General features: G+C 51.7%; 2 long non-coding RNA genes across 2 annotated transcripts; one reads left to right on the top strand and one right to left on the bottom strand.

Moving 5' to 3' along the window:
- Nucleotides 1-1,191: 1,191 nt before the first annotated feature.
- LOC119870355 lies at nucleotides 1,192-14,415 on the bottom strand. Its single transcript, XR_005355884.1, has 3 exons — nucleotides 14,358-14,415; nucleotides 6,817-6,965; nucleotides 1,192-1,322 (listed from the first exon to the last, which is right to left on the bottom strand). It is a non-coding gene; the product is annotated as an uncharacterized LOC119870355 (long non-coding RNA).
- LOC119870354 lies at nucleotides 5,474-9,975 on the top strand. Its single transcript, XR_005355883.1, has 4 exons — nucleotides 5,474-5,770; nucleotides 6,726-6,869; nucleotides 8,774-9,040; nucleotides 9,173-9,975. It is a non-coding gene; the product is annotated as an uncharacterized LOC119870354 (long non-coding RNA).
- Nucleotides 14,416-24,604: the final 10,189 nt, after the last annotated feature.

Raw genomic sequence — 24,604 nt, 5'->3', positions numbered from 1 at the left:
AACAGTCACATGTGCTCAGATTGTGTATACCAAGGCAGAGCAAGGTATGTGAGGACACGGGACTCAGGTCGGCCTGTGCTAGGCCCTGTATCAGAGCATTTGGCCCTATTGGGTCAAGGCCCCTGCCTGCAAAGAGCTCACAATGTAGAGGATGCAAGCACTCCTGTCTAGGGAGACAAACCCATGCAGAGAATAGTGTTAAGTCAGGGAGCTGAGTGATATGGCAGGCAGTGAGAACCGGGGAGGTCAGGGGTGGGAGGAATTCCAGGACTGAGACAACCTCACAGACAGAGCAACCTAGGTCTGGAAGGAGGGTGCCTGTGTCCGGTACAAGAAAAGCATGGCTACTCTGTCTCTCAGCCTCTCCACAAAGCCAAGTCCAGGAAGAAGGCCCTGGGCTGGCTGCTCTTTGCCTGACCTCCACCCTCCATGCTTCTCTGCTTGGCTGCAGGTCCTGAGGCTGCCTCGTGCTCGCTGTCTCACCTTATAGTTTCAGAAGAGTTTGGCCAATAGGAGACATTATAGGAGATCAGTGCAAAGGAAGATAGTTAGGCTGAGATATTTCTACTACCCACCTCCCCCTGTGATTTTGGCAGTTACTGTGTTCCTCCACCAAAAGCCACACAGCTCTTGTGGGGCAGGCTGCACCCACAGGTACCACTCTCTCCAGGTTCATTAACAAAGTTTCCTCCCCTTGCCCTTCAGATCCCTGGGGACGATTCCACCCCAGTGCTGTGAGCCCCAAGATGCTTCACCATTCCTGCCCACACCTCTGTGAATAGTTCCTTCATTAATCCCTCTTCTGGCTGATGGTTTGTGTTTACTTTTTCCTGCTGAAACCCCTAAGGTAAGAACTAAACCAAGGTGGGCGCCTGGGTGGCTCAGTCTGTTAAGCATCTGCCTTCAGCTCAGGTCATGATCCCAGGGTTCTGGGATCCAGCCCCACCTTGTCAGGCTCTCTGCTCAGTGGAGAGTCTGCTTCTCCCTCTCCCTCTGCCCCTCCTCTCTGCTCATGCGCTCTCTCTCTCTCTCAAATAAGTAAATAAATAAAATCTAAACAAACAAACAAAAAAACTAAACCAAGAGAAGGTGAGCCCTCAGTAGAGAATTCAGGAAGACCCTCATTTTTTTTTTTTAAGATTTTTATTTATTTTTTCATTAGAGACAGAGAAACAGAGGCAGAGACACAGGCCGAGGGAGAAGCAGACTCCATGCAGGGATCCCAATGTGGGACTTGATCCTTGAACCCCGCGATCACACCCTGAGCCGAAGGCAGCCGCTCAACTGCTGAGCCAGCCAGGCTTCCCAGGAAGAACTTCTTTCTAAATTGCCACAAAATTGGAATCAGAAAAGTTGTAAACTGATCAAATCCCATCCTAGGTGAGCAGTGACCTCCTGGCCACCACTCTGGGCAGGAGCCCAATCTAAGAGGTTCCTCTCAGCTCATTTTACCCAGGCTTATGCCTACAGTTGCCCTGGCCAAGACAGTGGGGCAGGGAGGGTGCCAGTAGGGGAGGGATGGGCAGGGGCGGTGATGACTGGCAGAGGGAGGAGCTTGGTAGTGGATACACACAGGGAGTGGAGCCTTAGGAGCAGCCTCTGTCATATTCCAGAGCATGCCCTATAGGACCTTGGGACGCCAACCTCCCTGAACCTCAGTTCTCTGTCCGTGAAATGGGCAATTAATACCCTCGTCACAGGATTGTTGTATAAAGCAATCAAATGTGAGGTTCAGCACATGAGCGAGTGGAGTGAACTTGCTCCAAAAGCTGAGCATAGCGCATTCCTCATTATTACTGGTGCAGGTAGAGGCCATTCTGCTGAGTTTCTGTGTGCCAAGAGCACCCATCTAGAGGTGGGAGGAGGATAGGAAGAGCTCGCCCTGCTTCAAGGGAGCCAGGGCACAAATCCAAGCCTAAACCCTGCCTCTGCAATTCATCACCTTAGGAAAGGCACTCCACCTCACTAGTTGTTTTTTTTCTCTGTAAAATCAGATAACACTTTTAACCTCATAGGTTTGCTGTGAGGATGAACTGAGAGAACACAAAAAGCACTGTCCAGTACCTGATGCGTTCTAAGTGCCCAAGAAACAGTAACTATTATTTTAAAAACTTTTCTCCCCCTTACTCTCCCCAAAACTGAAACCAGGGCTGACTTACTGCAGTATCTTCCTTCCTTCCTTCTTTCCTTCCTTCCCTCCTTCCGTCATGCCTTTATTCATTCATTTCAACATTTTAAAAAATATTTTATTTACTTAGAGAGAGAAAGAGAGCATGCATGGGGAGGGGCAGAGGAAGAAGAAAAGAGAGAAACCCAAACAGGCTCCACACTGAGCATGGAGCTGATGAGGGGCTCGACCTCACGACCCAGAGATCATGACCTGAGCTGAAATCAAGTCAGTCGCTTAACCAACTGAACCACCTAGGCACCCTGTTTCAACATTTATTAAGCCAGACAATGTGCTAGATCCCAAGAACACAGACTAGGAAGTCGTTAAAGCAAAAACAGTATCATATTTCTTTCTTGTTTTACCTCTAGTCCTTAGATTTTCAATAAAGGCCAAATTAGTAAATTGTATCAGTTATTTTCTTGAGCACCCACTACATGCTAGTGCCTAGTAGTTCATTTTATCTCCATTATTGCAATGGATCCTCAGAACGACAGCCCCCAAACAGAAGGCCTGTAATAAAGCTCATTGACTAATGGTAAGACTGAGGCTCAGATCGATTAGCACTTAGTTGACTAAAATCACACAGGCAAGAAATGGTGGCACTCCAATTCACTATACTGCCTTGGCTAATGATTGAATCATTTTAATCATCATGGTTGTCACTATGCATGACTTCCTCGGGCTTATTTTATAGTCTAGTGAGTGTTCGGTGGCCTTTTCCTCCTCAGACTTACCCACGAGGGGCCCTGGCAAAGCTCAGACTTGGGTTCGAATCCAGTTCTGCAAGGCTGGGCTTTATTTAACCTATTTTTTTTTTTTTTTTTTTTTATTTAACCTATTTGAACCTCAGCTTCCACTGCTGGGAACTGAGGTTGGGTGGGTGTTCCACGAGAACATGCGGAGGGAAGGCCCAGCACCTTGCTCCATAAATGTTCTCTTTATTTCCTCCTCCCTCCCTGCCCGCTGTGGCCACTGTCTGGGGGTCTTTGGCCTGAAGCTGTCCTGACCTACCGCAGAGGACCCCTCACTCGGCGGTCGGGCTCTCGCGGCGATTCCGACCGCTGCCTCCAGGGGGCGCCACCACACCGACCCCCCGCATCTCGGGGGTGGCTGTTCCCACCGCCGCCACGCGGGGCCGCCTGGGCCCGGAGTTTTGGGGGAGGAGGGCGGCAGGGCGGCAGGGAGGTCTGAACAGCTGGACCAGAGATGTCTTCGGCATCACAGTCATAATTAATAATAAACAATAATAATAGTAATAGCAGGGGATCCACGGGGAACCGGGGGTGACCGAGACAAGAGGCGTATTCGCTCGCGGGAGGCTGTGGGACTCCAGGGAAGGAGCCAGGCTTAAACTCAGACCCGGTTCCAATCTAGTCCTGCGACCCTGGCCCTCTCTGAACCTGCTTCCTCAGCTTTAAAAGGGAAAGTATGATAATATCATTCTTGGGGGCAGCCTAGATGGCTCAGCGGTTTAGCGCCGCCTTCAGCCCCGGGCGTGATCCTGGAGACCTGGGATCCAGTCCCACGTCAGGCTCCCTGCATGGAGCCTGCTTCTCCCTGTGTCTCTGTCTCTCTCTCTGCGTGTGTGTGTCAAAAATAAAACAAAAAACAAAAAACAAAAAACAAAAAAATAAATAAATAAATAAATAAATAAATAAATAAATAAATAAATAAATAAAACAAAAAACAAAAAACATCGTTCTTGGGAGAAATAAGTGAGCTTCTGGAATGCTCAGTGAGAGCAACTTGGGAAAGTGCATTTATTGCAATCCTTACCTCTCCCTTGTAAGAGAACTATTGTCAGATCCTCCTGGGGCTTTCCCCAGGCTCCCCGGCCTACCTGTCACTCTCTCTCTCCCCCCACCAGCACAGCACAGAGACTGGTCCAGGAGCTCATCCCTAAACCGACCGACCACCCAGTACCACTCTTCTCCCTGGAGTTGCCCCTTCACCTTCAGAACTGTAGGCTTCTCTGGACACTGTCCCATCCATCCCCAGGGGCAGGCCCCGGCCAGAAAACTTCCCCTGGCTATCCCACTACACTCCACCCCAACCCTCACCTTGAAGTTATGACCCCCATGCAGTCACCTCATCCAAAAAACCTTTCCTGCACACCCTTTCCCCAGCCCAAAAGCCTGCTATTCAGGGCCCAGCTTAAATAGCCTATCTTCCAGAAAGTCCCCCTCCCTTCTCTTCCTGCTGCCCCCTGGACTTCCTTTAACTAGGTCACAGCATAAAGGAATTGCTTGTTTAAGTGCATCTAGCCCCAGCACATAGGGATGCCCTGGAAGCCACAGCTGCCACACCTGTGGAGGGCTCCGCGGTGTCACAGAGCTGAGCCTGGGGACCTGAACAAAGTGCACACTCCATAAATGCATGTCCTGTGAATGAGTGATCCACCCAGCTGGGTCTGCTCACTGAGCCTCCTCCTCGGCAGCCACAGCTCCCAGGCATATGCACACAGAAACAGAAGCACATACTCAGAGGCAACAGTCAGAGTCACATGCACACACAGTCGCAAGGAGTCCTATGCAGAAAGCTGAATTCATCCATTGCTCATTTCTGCGTCTCTGTGTTTATGCACCTTTGTGTCATTCGCTCCTTTCTTTTGTGACTTGAGGGGCCTGAGAACAGTGCTGTGTCTCCTTATCAGCCCGGTAGCCCCTTAAGAGAGGGCGAACTGCTCCCTTCAGACCAGGAATCCCAAGGGAAGTCTTATAGCTCCTCAACCGGTTTGGGGGGTTGGGCCAGGAAGTCTCTTCCCCACCAGCCTTAGAGCTTTAGAAATAGTCTGTCTCCCACATCAGACTCAGAATCCTTGGGGACAAGGCCCTTATCTCTCCCCACTAACTAGCATTGAGGACCCAAGGTCAGAACGGATCCGACTATGCTGGGTATTCCAGGAGCAGACCTGAGCTTGATCTCCCCTATCAGACTGGTGACTCCTTGGAGGCAGCAGGATCAGACCGGCTCCAGCAGGGGGTGAGCTGGCTTGGGCCAGTTTGTCCTGGCAACTCATTCATATGTCTTCCATTCACTCCCAAACCTGTTCGAGTCCCTGGGCCTGGCTCTGCAGTATGCAGCCTCTATTATGTTCCTTAGTTCCCTCGCCAGTCCAATCTGGGGGGACCTGAGGCTCAGGCAGCAAGTGACTTGCTATGAGTCACATGGCTGGGAAGTAGCAAAGCCAGGCCTCACCCTGCAAAGGCCACCTTCCAATCAGGTTTGAGGAACGCTGGGGAGATCAGTCTGACAGGGAGAAATGACTGCGTGGGGGCGTGTGTGTGGCTGTTGGAGGCAAGGACTGCCAGAGGATGGGGGTGCCTGCTGGGCAGACTGGGAACACCGAGGAGGGCAGGCTGGACAAGCAGCCAGCCAGGGCAGGCAGAAGGAAGGCCTGGAGCCCAATCTTTCCTGTCCCAGTTCCCAGCACGAGCATCCTCTGGCACTGGAGTCCTGAGTTCAAGTCCCATTCACCCTCGGACCCCTCTGTGGGCCTCACTTTCCCCATCTGAGTACAAGAGCAGAGACCTGATGAGGTCAGCGCTTGGGATTCCCACTTCTTTAAGCTGTTCTTGGCAAGGGTGCAGCCAGCAGCAGGTGAGCGAGTTGCCACATCAGCAGGGCGAACCCCGCCCCCTTCTCCCCCCCAGCTCCGGAGGGAGGCCCCAGAGGCCCCAGAGGACAGTGGGAAGTGGGTGGGGAGAGAGGGCTGAGCCTCGTTGGCTGCAGATTGGGGGAATGGCCGCAGGGGTGGGTGAGGGAGGCGGTGTGTGAGTATACCTGGCTGTACTAGCCTGTGTGTATCTGTGACGATGTCTGGATGTCCCGGAGTATACAGGAGTGTGTACACAATAAATGGGTGTCTTTGTGAGGATGTACTCGAGTGTACAAGCTGGTGTATAAGAGTGTGTGAATGTTTCAGAGCACATCTTTGTGTCCGTCCGTGTGTCTGTGTGGGTGGCCCTGGATGGGCAGGAGGGCGTACGATTGTGTCTGAGTGTGCTCCTCTGGGTATCTACGTGAATGCACTTGAGAGTACAAGGGAGTGTGTCTGTGCATTTGCCCTTTTGTCTGTGGATGTTGTGTACAGGATTGAGTGTGAATACATCTGAATGCGTGTCTTGTGTGTGGATGCACTTGAGTGTAAAATGCATGTGGATGCATTTGCCAACGTCTCTGAGTATGTCTTTGTGTCTATGGGTGACTGTGTGGATGTTCCTGAGTGTACAGGAGTGTGTGAACATGTCCGTGTGTTTTCCAGAGTGCCTTTGTGTGACCATGTGGACAAGTGTGTGTGTGACTATGTGTGGCTGGCAGGGTCCTCTCAGAAGAGGTGTGAGCCTTTGAGAATCCACCTCTAGCAGACCCCTCCAGCTGACCACAGGCCCCTGGAGGCATAAGGCCTGCCCCAGGCCTCAGAGCAGCCCAGCCCCTGCCCGCCCGCCCCCCCTCACTTCCTGGTGACTCACCTCCCTGCTGTCTCTGTCCCCTCCAGCCTCCTGCCTTCAAGGGCAGTCCCCCCTTGCTTAGTTTATCCTTCACCCACCCACAGGGAGTCTGAGTCCTTTCTTCCAGTCAGCCTGCTGGGACCCGAGAAGGGGGACCCAACACTAGTGATGCATGTTCTGTTGAACCCTCCTCACCTGACAGATGAAAACAGGCTCAAAGCACCGTGGTGACCCACTGAGATCATGCTGTGAGTACAGGTGTTTAATCCCATGACTCCAAAAGCTGAGGGTAGAAGCCCTGGCCTCCTCCAACCCCACAGATGGCCCCAGCCCAGGCCCTGAACCTGAGAAGGAGAAAGAGAACTGACATTCAGGGAACCCTCCAGCCATATGCTTGGCCCTTCCCGTGCTGTCATTTTTAAGGTGTTTTTTAAAATTAATTTATTTTAGAGAGAGAGAACAAATAGGGTAGGGGACAGAGGAAGAGATAGAACCTTAAGCAGACTCTGCACTGAGCATGGAGCCTAACATGGGGCTTGATCTTACAACCCTGCCCTGAGATTACCACTTGAGCTAAGATCAAGAGTCAGATGCTGGGGATCCCTGGGTGGTGCAGCGGTTTGGCGCCTGCCTTTGGCCCAGGGCGTGATCCTGGAGACCCGGGATCGAATCCCACGTCGGGCTCCTGGTGCATGGAGCCTGCTTCTCCCTCTGCCTATGTCTCTGCCTCTGTGTGTGTGTGTGTGACTATCATAAATAAATAAAAATTTTAAAAAAAAGAGTCAGATGCTTAACTCACTGCCCCACCCAGGCACCCCTCATGCTGTCATTTTGTTCACTCCTGTCTTGCTCAGAGAGGTGAGGCAGCTCGTCCAGGGTCAGGAAGCAGCTGAGGGGATCCCTGGGTGGCGCAGCGGTTTAGCGCCTGCCTTTGGCCCAGGGCGTGATCCTGGAGATCCAGGATCGAATCCCACATCAGGCTCCCGGTGCATGGAGCCTGCTTCTCTCTCTCTCTCTCTCTCTGTGTGTGTGTGTGACTATCATAAATAAATAAAAAATTAAAAAAAAAAAAAGGAAGCAGCTGAGGCAGGATTTGAACCCAGGTCTCTCTAGCTTCAGATGCATGTTACTAGGGGCAGGGTTGGAGTCGAGGGTGACTGGCCACCTGTCCTCAAAAGAAAGGTAGAAAGATGAAAAGGTATGGGTAAAAATGAGGAAAGGTGGCTCGAGATAGTTTCCATGCAGCATCACACCAAGAGCTGAGGTGACACAGCCTCATGTGAGTGCCAACGACAGCCTGATAGGACTTCCTGTTCTAACCAGAGTCCGGCTCCCTGCCTGGGGCCCCTTCCCCTGGATTCAGGCACTGGGTGGACTGAAAATGTGACTAAGTGGGCCCAGGCTTAAGCAGCCTCCCTACCGGCTGGTCACAAGTGTTTGGAATTCCACAATGCCACTGACCTTTGTCCCTCAGAGGCTCTTCTTTTATTTTTTTATTTTTTTTCTTCTTTTACTGTTTATTTTTTAAGACTTTATTTTTTTTATTCATGAGAGACACACAGAGAGAGGCAGAGACATAGGCAGAGGGAGAAGCAGGCTCCCTGCAGAGAGCCTGATATGGGACTCGATCCCAGGACCCTGGGATCATGGCCTGAGCCGAAGGCAGATGCTCAACCACTGAGCCACCCCGGTGCCCCTTATTTTATTATTATTTTTTAAAGATTTTATTTATTTATTTGACAAAGAGAGAGACCACAAGCAGGGGGACCAGAAGAGGGAGAGGGAGAAGCAAACTCCCTGACGAGCGGGGAGCCTGATACGGAACTGGATCCCAGGACCCTGGGATCACAACCTGAGCTGAAGGCAGACGCTTAACTGACCGCTTACCTGACCAAGCCACCCAGGCACCCCTCAGAGGCTCCTCTTTTAGATCAAAACCCCACCCAGGCTCCTGGGGAGGTGACTTGAGCCCCCAACTCAGCCTAAAGGAGTCTGGTTGGAGCCAGGGATCCCAGCTGGATGGGATGCCCTTCTGGAGTAGGGAGGGCAGCAGGGAAAATCAGATGGAGGGCCAGAGGGAGCATGAAGGCTGGACCCCAGGGGGAGGCTGGAGTGGCCTCTTGTCATCCACCATCTCATGTCATTCTTGCAGCAGCCTCTGGGGCTGAGGGCATCACTCCCATTTCTGATGAGCAGCTCTGAAAGGCAGATACGTGCTAAGAGCGGGACTTGAATCTCATCTCTGGACTCGAGTCCAGGCCTCTTGCTACCATATGTGGCTCCCTCTGGATCCCAGGGCTGGCTTGGCTGGGAGGAGGCCAGAGAGGCAGGGATGCGAGAGACAGTGTTCCTTTGGCTCTTCTGGATGACAAGCGCCACAGAAATGCTTATGCAAGAGCTCAAGGAGACGGGACTTGTAGTGAGTCTACATGGGGAAGTGAGGAAGGCAGGGACGGTGCCCCACTTCTCCGAGCCTCACAGCACCCCCTGGGTGGTCAGGAAGCAGAACACTCACATTGACCTGGACTTCTGGTCTTTGCCTTGGTTGCAGGTGCCCGACGCTGTGGCTGTGCAGTGGGGCCTGGGAATCCTGCATCCTTGTCCAGGGCACTTCAGGGTCATCTTTACCTCCAAAATCAATCAACCTTCCAGCTTCTAGGCCTGTGGGCTTGGGTCTCTCTCACATGCGTCTGTTCCTCTGTGTCCTGGAGATGTCTAGAACCCCTGGTGGTCAGCCCTGCCATTCCAGACTCAGGGGTGTGAGCACACAGCCTCTCTCTGCCTGCAGGTCGGACACTACCCCTGACCCTGGAACTCAAAGCCTGTCTCCCTTGCTCCTTGCTGCCTGGGTGTCCTTCTGTTTCCGGCCTCCATGGGTGGCCCTGCCTGACCCTGTCCTGGCCTGAGGGGTGGGGTGGGGGAATGGGAAGGGTGTGCACAGTGCTGCTCTTGTTCAGGGGATCAGGGAGGGACCAGTGCCCGCTCTTGTGTTCCAGCCCCTGGCTTGGTCTTGGCAAGCCGGAGGGTGAGCTGCAGCTCTACCTGCAGCATCATCTCAACATCCTTCCTGCCGGCAGAGCAGGCCCAGAGCCACTATGGAATCTGACCAAGAAGGCCCTTAGCTGGGCTCTCATTTCAGGCTATTACTGATCCCTCTGCCTCTAGCTGCTCTGCCTCATGACCTGTGCCACATGATGAAGACAGGATGTGGGTGGTGTGGATATGTCCAGAGACACAGTGGACGCAACACTGGTCCCAGGGCTGCAGTTTCAAGTGTCCCATCTGGGAACTGGAGGTTTGCAAACAAGGTTTAGATTCGGGAGATAGGAAATCAGCCAGAGGGTGGGGCCCAGTGAGGAGGTGGGGCCCAGTGAGGGGGAATAGAGGCTCAGTGGGGGGGGATGGGGCTCAGTGAGGGGGGTGGGGGCCAAGTGAGGGGGGTAGGGTCCCTGTGAGGGAGATGGGGGCTCAGTGAGGGGGATGGGGGCTCAGTGAGGAGATGGGGCTCAGTGAGGGGGGTGGGGGCCCAGTGAGGGGGATGGGGACCCAGTGAGGGGGATGGAGACCCAGTGAAAAGATGGGGGCTCAGGGGATGGGGGCCCAATGAGAGGGTAGAATTCAGTGAGGGGATGGGGGTCAGTGAGGAGGTTGGGCTCAGTGAAGAGATAGGGGTTCAGTGAGAGGACAGAGGTTCAGTGAGGACTTGAAGTAAAAGAAATGAGTAGATAAGGCTCTGGGGACATTAACTCAATGATCCTTTCCTAACTGAGCTTAGATACCTGAGCCTACCCTGGGGTCTACAATAAGCATGACTGTTAGGGACATGGCTGGGCACCTTGGTGTCAGGCACTCCTCCTAACAGTTGGAGGGAAACTGAGACCTGTGTCTGCTGGGGAAGGACTCAGACAGACAACACTGCAGTTCTGAGCAGTGAGGACTCTAGGAGCTAGGAAGCTAGGTATGGCTTGGTGCCATGGAGGTCAAGGGAGACTTTCCTGGGAGCTCCCTCCTACCTCTGGGGTCCTGTAGGCTGCACGCAACCTCCAGCAAGGCATTTGGAATCCTGGGATGGCCCTGCCCAGGGATCTGGAGGAGTGCCCCTCTTTGCCCCTCAGGTTACAGCCCTTGGCAAGCTTCCAGAATGGAGGGGGAGAAAAGGATGGGCATTGGGAAGATAACAGGGCAGATTCCTAAGACCTCTCTTGGGTAAACTCTCACCTTTCCTCCCCTTCCCCAACGCGCTCCTCATCGCGGAGTCCTCATCTCTTTTACAGAGGCCCCCTTGCCCTTGATTGAGTCCATCCCTCTCCCTAGAGAGTCCCTAGCTCTTTCTGGATCTGCGTTCCCTGACTGAGCTCAGATTCCCCCTCACATAGCTGTCATACCAGAACTAAAGCCAGTTTTAAATTTTTTACTTGAGTGTTTTAGGCACTGTCCTTTCTCACTAGCAAGGAGGGCTGGATTGACCCTGGGCCCATTCACTCAGGCCCTATTGTCTGAAAAACTGAAGGGGGGCAGCCCTGGTGGCTCAGAGGTTTAGTTCCGCCTTCAGCCCAGGCCCTGATCCTGGGATGGAGTCCCCTACTGGGCTCCCTGCAGGGAGCCTGCTTCTCCTTCTGCCTGTGTCTCTGCCTCTCTCTCTCTCTCTCTCTCTCTCTCTCTCTCTCTATGTCTCTCATGAATAAATAAATTTTAAAAAAATCTAAAAAAAAAAACAACACACAAACCTGAAGGGGCTGCTAATGGTAATGCCCTCATTTGTGTAGCATCATTTAATATTCAAATATCTGAGCCTGGGCTGGTGAGGAATGGCTGCTGGTATGCATACTATTTGCATGCTTCCCTTTTAGTGAGGAAAAACTCAAACTCTCCTCCCCCTCCAGCTCCCCTGTTTGGAGTCTGACTTGAGGAGAGTCCCAGTTGGGCCCTACAGAGAAGGTACAACAATGCAGAATGTTAAATGGGAGTTGTTTGGGTACTAGATCGCAGATGTTTGCTAAGGCCAGGCCCAAGGTGGGAGAATACGCAAGGATTCTCTCCCCATTTGCCAGAGGAAGCCAGGTTCTAGAACAGGGAGTAGAATGAGAAGAGGAGATGTTCTTATGATGCTAAAAACTGAAGTGATTCTTAGGGGTTTCTTAGACCTTACACAGTGGCTTCACAGGATCTACAACTACCAGCCCTTCTGCATCTATGCCAGACATGATTAGTTAAGCATGGCACTCTGAGCCCAGAGCCACTTCATTTGAGGCAGCAGTTAGCATGTGCAATTATATTTGTCTTTCCTGAGGAGTTCAACCCTTCCTTTCCAAACAGGGAGACTGAGGCCCAGAGAGGATACAGGAAATGTAGGTTATATCCACCTTCACACTACCTGCTCATCCTGGAAGCACATGGGTTAATCCTCTGGAGGGTGAGGGAGGGCGGTTCTATTATGTGTAAGAAAATCATCACAAGGGATACCTGGGTGGCTCAGTGGTTGAGCATCTGCCTTTGGCTCAGGTCACAATCCTGGAGTCCTGGGCTTGAGTTCCACATCAGGCTCCCCACAGGGAGCCTGTTTTTCTGTCTGCCTGTGTCTCTGCCTCTCTCTCTCTCTGTGTCTCTCATGAATAAATAAATTAAATCTTTTTTAAAAAAGAAAGCAAATCATCACAAAAAAGTCCTTCTGGGTGGAATTACAGGTGATTTTTATAGATGACTTTGTGTTTTTCTACATTTCCCAAATTCACTTTGAGCATGAATTCATTTTGTAATTAGAAATCTCTCAATAGGGACGCCTGGGTGGCTCAGTGGTTTAGTGCCTGCCTTTGGCCAGGGTGCGATCCTGAAGTCCTGGGATTGAGTCCCACATCAGGCTCCCTGCATGGAGCCTGCTTCTGCCTCTGTCTTTCTCTCTCTCTGTCTCTCATGAATAAATAAAATCTTAAAAAAAAAAAAAAAGAAAGAAATCTCTCAATAGCAATACTAGCTTTTTTGGGGGTAAACACTATGTGGTACTTGCTTTAGGCATTATCTAAATCTCAACCCTGACATGGGGCACCAGGCTGGCTCAGTCAGTGAAGCATGTGACTCTTGATCTCAGGGTTGTGAGTTCAAGCTTCACATTGGGTGCGGAGATTACTTACAAATAAAATCTTTAAAATAAATAAATAAATAAATAATCTTGACAACCACCCTGGGAGGAAGGTAACATTATTGTTGTTATTCCCAATTTAAAGAAGAAGACAAGACTTAGGGAAGTCCAAAAATGTGCCCCAAGATCACATAGTGAGCGGCACAGCTCTGACTCTAGCCACATTAAATACAATTAAATAAATTAAAAGTCAATATCAGTGATGATCTGGGTCTATGGAAGAATGCTGGTTTGCATGCTCTTCTGAATAATAGAAGTGGAAAGCCCATTTGGGAGAGGGAAGTAACTTGCCCAAGGTCACACCGGATGTGCCTGAAGAAACGACCTGTGCCCCAAAGAAAGCTTCTGAGTAGCCTAGGACAAGAGCAGAGGTCTGGCATGGTCCTCTCGCCTCTCCTCGGGACCTGGACACCTCTCTGCTCAGGACAGTGGGAACACTATGCCCCAGCAGAGTGCAGAATGGCAGGACACCTCCTGCTAAGGCTCCTGCTATTCCTCTCAGCACAGTGGAGTGAAGAGACAATGAAAGACACTGAGGAATGAGAGGGATGGCTCAGACCTGAGCCAACAACAGCAAAGCCAGAGCAGGGTGTGGGTGAGAAAGGAGGGTCTTCCCTCCACTGGGACTTTGGGAAGAGACCATTTATTTATTTTTAAGGGTTCTGGGTTTTTTTATTTAAATTTTGTTTTGGTAATCTCTACACTCAACCTGGGGCTTGAACTTACAACCCCGAGATGAGTCACATGCTCCTCTGACTGAGCCAGCCAGGCGCCCCCCGGGAAGGGGCCGTTTTAGCAGAAGCATGGGCCAAGTGCCTTCCCGCACTTAGCTTTGCAGTGATCACCCACTGGTATGCCAGGGCCCCTTGGCACTGTCTCCAGACACCACCAACTTCTGTGTGACCAGAGCATGGGATGAGGACACCAATAGACCAGCTCTCCATATCTGTGTGGCCTTGGCCAAGCCATTTTGTGTCTGAGTTTTCTCACCTGTGAAATAGAGGTGATAAACCCTATGTTTCAGGGCTGTTCTGAGCATAAAAGGTGGCCACAGAAGCAAAGGAGCCCCACTGGAGTGGGAGAAGCAGCCTGCCAAATTCTGGTCGTTAATAAAGCCTGCCCCTCCCAGCGGGCAGTGTCAGGACTGCCCAGGGAGCTTGTGGGGGAGGAGCCTCTTCCTTCCTACCCCTTCCAGCTGGGTATCAAGATCTGAGACCAGATGTGTGGCTGAGTGACTCAGCCCTTTCCTGCCTGGAAACTCCTCCCTGCCTGCCTCACCAGGCTGGGCCAGGGACGGTGAGACAGCACATTGGAGGTGGGGGTGGCTGGTCCTGAACAAACTCAGGGGAGCAGTGGGGGGCAGAGTGGGGGAGGGAGAGGGAAGGAGGAATGAGGATAACATGGCTTGGCCTGCAAGATGGGATGGAGGAGGAGGGAAAATGTCGGGACAGTCCTGGAAGAGATTGAGAGTGTCCTTGAGTTGAGTGGCTGGCTCAGCCTGAAATGCTCACCCCCTCCTCCTCCCAGTTGCTCGCATCCTTTCCCCAATATTTCAAAGCCAGCCCCAACCCCTTTGCCCTGCCCTCTTAAGTCCACATACCCTTAGGGTGCTCCCTTCTTTCCCGTTCTCTCTTCCTCCTCTCAGCCAACCACCTCCACTTCCTCACCTGCCACTCAGCAGGCCCCTTTACTGACTCCTCGCTGCACATAGAAGCAGCAATCTGGATGGTTGACTCTTGGTTGCAAAATCTTAAACCCAACCCAGCTTGATCCCTCAGGGACAATAGGCCCTGCTGACCCAGGCCCTGCTTGGAGCTCTTTTCTTCTCCTGACACACCACCCTGCTGGTTTCCCTTCTATCTCTTGGACACTTCCCTCTCTCATCTGGGCTTCCTACTCCCAACCTTGTAAATGTATGTGTCTTATAAGATCAGTCCTTTCTAGTCTACTGTATGGAAAAGGGATAAAGTGCATGGACTTTGGCATTATATGGACCTGGATTCAACTCCTGGCTCTGCCCTTTACTAGCAGTGTAATTTTGGAAAAATTAATTTAATTCTCTCAGTTTCAGGGATGCCTGGGTGGTTCAGCGGTTGCACATCTGTCTTCAGCTCAGGGCGTGATCCCAGAGTCCAGGGATGAATGGAGTCTCGCATTGGGATCCCTGTGGGGTGTGGGCTTCTCCTGTGTCTTTGCCTCTCTGTGTGAATAAATAAATAAATAAAATCTTTAAAAAAAATTCTCTGAGTTTCAACTTTCTCTTCCACCAAATGGATTAGTATTACCTACGTCTTGGGGATGAAATGGGATAATGCCAATGATGCATTATCTGGCAAACGGCAGGTATCAGTTACTAGTTGGGTTTTTTTAAGTTGTATTTATCTAAGTAATCTCCACACCCAACATGGGGCTCGAACTCATGACTCTGAGATCAAGCGTTGCATGCTCCACCCCAGGTGCCCCCTCAGTTACTGTTAATATCCTTTCTTCCTGGATACCAGTTTACCTCCCCACTCCACTCCCAACTCCTACCTACTGAGCACATCCACCTGCATGTCCTAGTGGCACCTGATCTGCAAATGGTCAAAAGCAAAGTTTCATCCCTTCATTTTCCTCCCCACACACTAGGTTTTCCTCTTGATGCTCCTATTTCTGTTAATGCTCCACCATTCAATGTCATTCCATTCACTTAGCAAGTGCTTTCTGAGACAGCAAAGCCAGGTGCAGCAAAAAGACTTGAAAAAGAATCATTGTTTTTGCCCTTAAGGAGCTCACAGTCTGGTGAGGGAGACAGACAAGCAATTAACTATAATGAGATAATTGCTCTATTAGAGGTTTGCATGAAGGAAGCCAATCCAGGAAGCCTTCCTAGAGAAGGTAGCATTTGAATTGGCACTTGTCGGCTGAATAGGAGATTGCTAAGGTGGACAAATTAGGAAGAGCCAGGAATCATTTCTGGGCAAGGGTGTGGCCATGTGGGTATGAGAGGGCAGGTCCTCAGAGCCAGAAGCTCCCATTTGTGATTGAGAGTTCCCTTGGAGCAGCACAGGGGTCTGCTGGCAGGAGGCGGAAGTGGAAGAGACTGGGAGACCCAGCAGGAGGATAAGGGTTCAAAAGTTGTCATACACAGGCTGTGCAACCTTGGGAAAATCACCTGACCTCACTGAGCCTCCATCCCTCATCTGTCGAATGGAGACAATTATAGGCACCCAAGGGGATGCTGGAGAGGGCAGAGTGAGCTAATGGAAGGGAAAGTGCTGCACAGATGCAAGCTGTTGTTATTGTAGAAAATCTGCCAGGCAGTCTTCCAGCCACAGCCCCACCTCAAAAATGGCCTCCTTGAGTCTACTCTGAGCTGGGCCCACATCCTCCCTGCTGGGGGTGGGGCGCCGGGAACATGTGTATACACCTGACTCTGGATCCTGGCTCATAGGATGTGTGATCTGGGACCAGCATCTTCCCCCTCTGAGCCTCGGCTCTCCAGCTGCAAAAATCAGGCTGAGAACCCAAGGTGCAGGGCTGTTGGGAGAATTCTGTGCCACCTGGTAGGTGATCATTAATTGTAAACATTTTCCCATCCCCTGCTCTCTGGTCCCCTTCTCCCGGACCTGGCACCAAGCTAAGCAGAGTGGGAAACAGTAAATATTTAATAACATACTGGCTCAGAGCTCCTGACTAAAGGGACGTGTGGAGAGCTAGAGGACACCTGCCCCCCAGCAGGGTCTGTGCAGATGTCCCTGGGCTCAGGGACAGCCCCTGCCAGATCCTGAGGAAACTCTTGCTTCAGTGACTTCTTGGGGAATCCTGATTAGCAGAGGGGGTCCCCATCCCCCAACATGTCTCTCCTATCCTCTCTTATTCACTGGGGGGGGGCAGCAAATGGATGGGCACCCCATTCAACAACCACTCAGTGAGTCCTTCTCCACTCTGCCAAGCTTGTGTAGCCACCAGAGATTCAGAGATGAACATGTTCACCCTAATGTGATGGTATGTGGCTTGATCAAAGACTGACTTTCAAGAAAATCAGACTGAGAGGAAGGGACTGAATCTCTCTGGGCCTCCATTTAACCCTCTGTAAAATGGGGACAATGGTTCTTATCTCTTCAGGGCTGTTGTAATGACTAAGGGAGACGATTATATAATGCACTTAGGGCAAGTTCTGGAAGTTCATCAGTCTATCAGTGATGATGATTTTAAGTCTTTTTTAAAAAAGATTATTTATTTATTCATGAGAGACACACAGAGAGAGGCATGGATGCCGGCAGAGGGAGAAGTAGACTCCCCATGGGGAGCCTGATGTAGAACTCAATCCCAGGACTCCGGGATCACCACCTGAGCCAAAGGCAGATGCTCAACCACTGAGCAACCCAGCCATCCCTGATGATTTTGTCTTTTTTTTTTCTTAAAGATTTTATTTATTCATGAGAGAGGCAGAGACATAGGCAGAGAGAAGCAGGCTTCTTGCAGGGAGCCCGGCGTGGGACTCGATCCTGGGATCAGGATCACACCCAGAGCCAAAGGCAGATACTCAACTGCTGAGCCACCCAGGCGTCCCTGATATCAAGTCTTGAGGTGGATGTCTGCTGGGCAAACTCTGTGGAGTGGGAGTAGGAGTAGGGGTGGGGGTGGGGGCCCGAGGCAGGGAGGGAGTCTGCCTGGGGAGTTGGGAAAAGTTCAACAAGAGGAGAATGTGAGCCGGTCCTAGAAGGAGAAGTACTTGACCAAATGGAAAAATGGGGGAGAGGCAGGCTGGGGCCGGGAAATGAAGGGCTCTATGTGTCTGAGAGGCTGGGATTTATTCTGGAGACAACAGGAAGGGATTTAAGCAGCGGAAGGACAATGTCCAGATTTAGTCTTAGGAGAGGTTCCCCTGGGGCCTGTGGAGCAGGATTGGGAGGGCAAGAGGGGTCAGGGGACTGGCAGGAGCTGGCGTGATAGTCTGAGTGTTGGAGCTGTATGTGGATCACTTAGTCACCTGCATGGTACGTACCTGGGGTCAATGATTCAAAGGTTCCAGTCCCAGGAAATACTTTTACTCCTTAACAGAAACTTACAGGGACAACGCCTGTAGCCAGAGGAGCCACCCGAGAGACCCAGAGCAGTCAGGCAGAGAGGCTGTTGGGCCTCCCTTCCTCTCCAGCGCAGAGGTGCGGCCCCTCCCCCGGCCCCTGGGCCTGGGCCTCCCCTTTGTGAATCTGTCTGTGAACGTGTGGTTGTCTGTGGGCTGAGGCAGCAGAAAGAGCATTTTGGAGAGGACCAGAGCTAAATCCACATCCTGATTCTGCCACCAATTAGCTCTATGATCTTGGTCAAATTTCTTAACCTCTCTGCTTTGGTTCTGTGGAAAATGTTTGGATTTGTAGTGTCTTTACATGCTTATGTGTAAATGCATAGAAAAAGTATATACTGCCCACTAGCACTGAGGACTGAGAACATTCTCCTTGGAAAGCAGTGAGCCCTGTGTATCTTGGGTCAGGAAATTAAGATTTGGGTGGTCAGAGGACTGTGGGTGAAGAGTCACTGCCCCATTTTATCCTGTTTCCTTCTGTATCATTTGGGCCTATTACAGGCGTGGGTATATCTACATTGTCACATTTGTAAGGAGCAGGGATACTGCTACCAACTTCACAGATTGTCCCAAAGATTTTTTTTTTTTAAGATTTTATTTATTTGTTCATGAAAGACACAGAGACAGGCAGAGACACAGGCAGAGGGAGAAGCAGGCTCCGTGCAAGGAACCCGACGTGGGACTCGATCCTGGGTCTCCAGGATCACCCTGGGCCAAAGGCAGGCGCTAAACCACTGCACCACCCAGGGATCCCCCGTCCCAAGGATTTTTAAAGGATCGTACAGATAAAACTGCTTTCCTGAGACCTGTGCAGAATTGAGCGTCAGCAGGTTTCAGCTCCTTTCTCCCCTGCACCTGGATCTGTGTTAGGTATTTGTGTGTCTGTGTTTCTAGCTGTAATCATTTATCTCTTTACATCTGTGTTTGTGTAACAGGCCTTCTGGATACCTCTCCCTGACTTATGGGTCCCTGAGTACCTGTGTTGTTCTTATGTCGGTGGGTGTCTGTAGATGAGGGTCTGTGCATCTAGGAATGTATATATTTGCATATCACGTGGGTCTGTGAATTGGCATGTCCGTATATGTGTTTGGAAGTGTTAGTAGTGTGTGTGTATGTGTGTGTCATACATCTGTGGATGAGTTTGTGTTTCAATATGACCCCATATCTATGTGTGTTTATTTTTTTATTTTTATTTTTTTTTAATTTTTATTTATTTATGATAGTCACAGAGAGAGAGAGAGAGAGAGAGAGGCAGAGATATAGGCAGAGGGAGAAGCAGGCTCCATGCACCGGGAGCCCGACGTGGGATTTGATCCCGGGTCTCCAGGATTGTGCCCTGGGCCAAAGGCAGGCGCCAAACCGCTGCGCCACCCAGGGATCCCTCTATGTGTGTTTAGATGTCAGTCTGATGCGCACCTGTGTATTTATGGGTATCTAGATATGTCGATGTGTGTCTGGGTATGTGTTTTAGTATGTGTGTCCATATATCTGGGTCTGCCAGAGTGAACTGGTGTCAACCTGTGTTGGTGTCTCAGTGTGTTTGTATAGGCTTCTGTGTGGATTGTGGGAGGTTTCCCTGACAATCCACATCCAACTGTTTCCCTCTGATCGTGGGCAGGGAGCTCTGCCCACAGATCTTGACCCTACTCCCAGCTTCTCGAAGGCCCTAAGCGTGGGTGTTTCCCTCCTAGCCCTGCCCTTGGGCACAGGGCCAGGCTTGCTGCCAAGGACTGGTGGAGTGGGTATCTGTAGCAGCCCCCTACACAAGTCTCATCAGCTGGCCAGTCAGGCTGGTGACTCTTCTGGGGGTGAGAACTGAGAATGTTCTTCTTGGAAAGCAGTGAGCCCTGTGGACCTTGGGTCAGGAAATCCCTGGTCTCTTGGTCTAGGTCAGTGTCCATCTGGCCTGGCTTTTTTGTGCTTGTCAGAGGCAGCCAGACAGTTGGGAAACAAAACACGTCTCCATGGCAACCCGCCTCTGCCTTAGAACTTGGGCAGTTCAGTGGTTTTGCGGACCCTCCTCAGGCCCAGTGCTGGGATGGGGGTAGGCGGTGAGGATGAGTAATGAAGTTTCCACTTATGTGCACTGTACCACCCCCCCCCCCACCACCACCACCACACACACACTCAACACGCTCAGATATCTCCACATGCTCACTGCTTTCCCAGGTGAAATCAGATGCTCAGGTGTGGAACCTGGTGCCCAGAAAGGGCAAGTGTCTCACCCAAGGACACCCAGCAAGTTAGTGGCAGAATTGAGATGAGAACCAGGTTAGGCTAACTTTTTGACAGACCGTTAGGGGCCATCTGGATAAGTCATTTTTGGGTAGACCTCAGAATAAAGCTTCTCGGGACATTTTTACTGAGTTGTTAAAATTCTTACCATGTGACCCCACTTGTCTGTGGGTGCAGTATTTTCTAATTACCTATTAAAACAAACTGCCAGGGGGCAGCCGGGTGGCTCAGTGGTTTAGCACCGCCTTCAGCCCAGGGTGTGATCCTGGAGGCCTGGGATCAAGTCCCATGTCAGGCTCCCCGTATGGAGACTGCTTCTCTCCTCTTCCTGTGTCTCTGCCTCTCTCTCCCTCTGTATCTCTCATGAATAAATAAATAAAATCTTAAAAAAATAATAAACCGCCACAGAAACAACTTGAAGGCTGGTTCTCAGGTAAAAGCCAAACCATCACTTATAACTCAGCTTTCAAATCTGTAGTCCATCCCCACTGACTTACTTTGTGGCAAGTAAAGGTTACAAGTTGATTTATAAACTATGTGTACATGTAGGAAACGTTTTTATCCATTTTCTCTCTCAGATAAAAGGCAGGTAGGTAGCTTTTGTATCAGAGGAAAAAGAAAATTCTACTGCTAAAGGAAAGTTTGAAAACACCTTTTCTACAGTGTGTACAGTTAAGAGAGTGACAGTCAGATCACAGAATAACTGGTCCATCTGGGGGCCTGGAGCACAGAGCTGGTGCTCAGGAGATGTTTGCTGAAGGGAATTAGAATTCGTTTCACACTGGAGACTGGGCAGTGGCAAGAGCTACCTCTCCTTTCTCGCTTGCTCTCCTGCTCCCTCCCCTCTTCCCTCTCCTGTCTGTCTCTGTCTCCCCTTCCCTCTCAGCCTCCTAGGAGCTGGCACCAGTTCAGAGCTGGGAGCCCAAGGCTCCGCCTCATTCTGGATCCTCCCCACCTCAAGCACCTTGGATGCTTTTTCACCTCTCAACCCAGCAGGGGAAATGGGTGCAACTAGGCTCAGGACTTGATTCTAGGAGGGGCCTGGATGATTTAAGAAGACCTCAGCAGGTGTTGTTTGCCATGTTAACCTGCTGCCTCAGATGCCAGCAGCCAGGGCAGGAGACAAGAGAATGCTCACAGTGGGGATGGGACCTGTATGCTTCCTCCCACCCCCACCCCCAGGTTAAGAAGGAGGGAGGAGGAGGGCATCCTGCAAGGGCCTTTTTCTATCATATCCTCCCACTGAAAAGGATCAAAGGGTTGATTTTTAGTTGGTTCTGAAATAGGGACACCTTTGGTAATCTGGCTAAAGCTATGGAACTTCCCCCCCCCAAAATGCATACAAGTGCATTCAAATTTAAGCAGAACATTCAGGAGTCCCCAGGAGAAGGACTTTCTTTCCCCAGGATCTTCACTGTCTACCCTTTAAAGCAGCTGGCGTAGGGTAGAGAGGCTTGACCCAAAGCAAGTGCACAGTTAGGAAACACACAAACACATGCGTGAACACAAGCCATTTTTAAATTCCACCTCTGTCCAGAGGTAACTGTGTGACTGTTGGCAAATTGCTCCACTTCTTCTGAGGTATCTTCTTAGGAATACTATTAATCACTCAGTATCTCAACTTCGCAGAACTGCTCCTCCCTGCGCTATACTTTCAGCCCCTCCAATTGGTCTAAGAACTGAGGGGAGTCACAGGTGCTCTTACCCTCGGCTCTGTGATTTATGGGCTCTTCTCCTTCCTCGTGTTCCCAGTAAAATGAGGGAGGCTCAGCCACACCCTGGCTTGGCTGCCCAGTTTGGAGTTTGTGAGAAGGCCAGGCCCAGCAGAGGACAAAACTGGAGCCCATGGGAGGCAGGTCTCCTTGGAAGTGGGAGGTGGGGGAATCTTGGCTGGGTATGGGGGCAACATCAGGGTGGCCCTAGGTTTTCCAGAAAGAGAGAGTCAAAGCTGGAGGGCTTGGGGGCTTCTGCTCCAAGCCTGGTTGCTGCTGGTCTATCTCTGGGGCGGCAGCTTCCTGCCTGGTCAGGTGACAGCCTGGCTCCAGGATGGACTTTGGGCCCTGTTGACACGGGCCACTGGAAAGTCTGTTTCCTTAGCTGCCCACAGGGCCAGCAGAGAAATATAGCTGAGCTGAGTAGTCATGAATCTAGAGGACAGAGTTGCAGGCTAGCCCTTCCCAGGCTAGCCCTCTCTGGGTGTCTTGGAAGTATGTCTGTCCGTTAGGTCAGGGGACAGGAGGGAACCTGGGGCTGCTGGTCTGAGGGTGAGCCAGGTTGGAGTTGGAAGGTGAGAATGTCTGGCTGTTGGGAGTTAGAAGCAGTGAAGGGAAAACCCTGATCTCGCCCCACTTCCCTCCTTCCCCACCTCTAAATCAGGGGACCTGATCTCTGAGCTGACTCCTGGAGATTGCGAGTTTTTTTTTTTTTTTTTTTTCGTTTTTTAAAAAAAGATTTTGGGATGCCTGAGTGGCTCAGTGGTTGAGCATCTGCCTTTGGCTCAGGTGGTGATCCCAGGTCTAGGATTGAGTCCTGCATCAGGCTCCCTGTAGGGAGCCTACTTCTCCCTCTATGTCTCTGCCTCTCTCTATCTCTCCTGAATAAATAAATAAAATCTTTAAAAAAAGAGGTTTTATTTTTAAGTAATCTCTACACCCAACATGGGTTTCCAACACACAACCCTGAGATTGAGAGTCACACACTCCACCAACTGAGCCAGCCAGACGCCCTTCAGTTTTTTTTTTTTTAATTAAGTAAGCTCTATGTCCAGTGTGGAGCTTAAAGTCAGGACCCCAAGAGCAAGAGGTGCATACTCTACCAACTGAGCCAGCCAGATGCACCTGGGGGGGATTGTCATTTGAGGGGAACTTTTGCTAAGGAATTATATAAGCCACCGGCAGGGCCAACTTCATAGGCCCAGTCACCCCTTACCCTGATGTCAGAAAGGCCCCCACACTTGGTTGAATGCTCTGCTGTTGTCTTCTTGAATTTTTTTTTTTTTAAAGTAGGCTTTAGGCCTAGCATGGGGCTCAAACTCATGACCCTGGGATCTAGAGTCTCATGCCCTACCTACTGAGCCAGCCAGGGGCTTGTCTTCTTGAAAATATTAATAATTTTTATCTATCTATCTATCATTTAAGAGAGCATGGAGGAGGGGCCGAAAGAGAGAAAGAAGCAGACTCCCTGCAGAGCAGGGAGCCTAAGCAAAGCAGTTGATCCCAAGACCCCCAGATCATGATCTGAGCTGAAGCCAGATACTTAACCAGCTGAGCCACCCAGACACCCAAAATTTTTAATAATTTTTGAACAAAAGGCCCTGCATTTTCATTTTACACTAGGCCCTGCAAATTATGTAGTCAGTCCTGGCCACTGGGAAGAAGGAAATGCTGAAAGGGTTGGTGGGGGGTGAGACTGACCAATATTCCTCTCCTGATGGCTCCTTCCAAAAGCCAGAGTATGTTTGCTTTCCTCTCCTCCCTACCCAGTGCTTCCAGACTATCCACCAGGCCAAGGTCCTGCACATTGCTCTTTCTCTGAGTCTTAGCCTAGTCTATAATACTTCTCCTTTGATACTTACCAGGTGAGGAAGAGGAAGGGTCCCTAAGGCTAGTGCTGGCCCCGGTAGAGAGGACATGAAACAGAACCCATTGAGATCCTTATGTCTGGCCCAGTGCCTAAACCAGAAGGGTACTTTGGGATGTGGGCTAGACCTGAATGAATGGTGTAGAGCATCTCAGCGGGGGGAATCCGGGCCCAGGCAGAGGTGCCCTGGGGCCTGACAGGTGCCAAGGGTAAACTGAGGCACGACTCCCCTCATCTTCCTCACTAAAGGGTGAAGCGGGAACGCAGGAAGCACGGATCCCAGCTCCACACTGAGCGTTGACACTGGGGGAGGGTTAGGAGTGATGGGGAGACTCGGAATCGCCAGACTGGAGAGAAGGCCCACGGGCGGGCTCGAGTCTCAGGTGCGTCAGTCAGCAGCCTCCCCTCCGTCTCCGTCTCCAGAGCAAACCTCCGATTCCGCCCGGGTCCTGGGAAGAATTTTCTCAGAATTCCCTTATTCCAGGAGAAGAATGCCGGAACCCCCGTGTCTTCCCAGGCTGCACTCGGGATGCCTCGCTGTCCCGGGTCCAGCCCCAGCAGGTCTCCGCCCCTTCCCCGTACCTCTGACCGCCAGGCGAGCTCCCTTCCGCGCCCCCGCGGCCCCGACCCCCGGAGGCCCCGCCCGCCCGCGCCCCCGCCCTCCCGGCCCCCGAGCCCCGGAGCCCGGCAGGGGGCCGGAGGCGGCGGGGAGGGCGGCAGGCGGCGCCGCCCCAGCCCCGCGGCCGCTCCCTCCCCGGCTGCCGGCTCCGCGCCCCGCCCGCCGCCCGCCCCTCCCGCGCCGCTCCCGCCGCCCGGCCGCTCCCCGCGGCTCCGCTTCCGCCGCCCAAACTTTTCTCCGGCGCGTCTCCCCGCGGCGGCCGCCGGCCCGCGCGTCCGCTCCGCGCATGGGTGCCCGGCCGCAGGGGGCCTGAGCGCCCCCGGCCCGGAGGTCCGCCCGCCGCGCC

Source organism: Canis lupus, chromosome 2, assembly GCF_011100685.1.
Source record: "Canis lupus familiaris isolate Mischka breed German Shepherd chromosome 2, alternate assembly UU_Cfam_GSD_1.0, whole genome shotgun sequence".
Taxonomy (NCBI): domain Eukaryota; kingdom Metazoa; phylum Chordata; class Mammalia; order Carnivora; family Canidae; genus Canis; species Canis lupus.
Note: the sequence above shows the minus strand (reverse complement) of the source record. Positions and strands in the feature narration are given on the sequence as shown.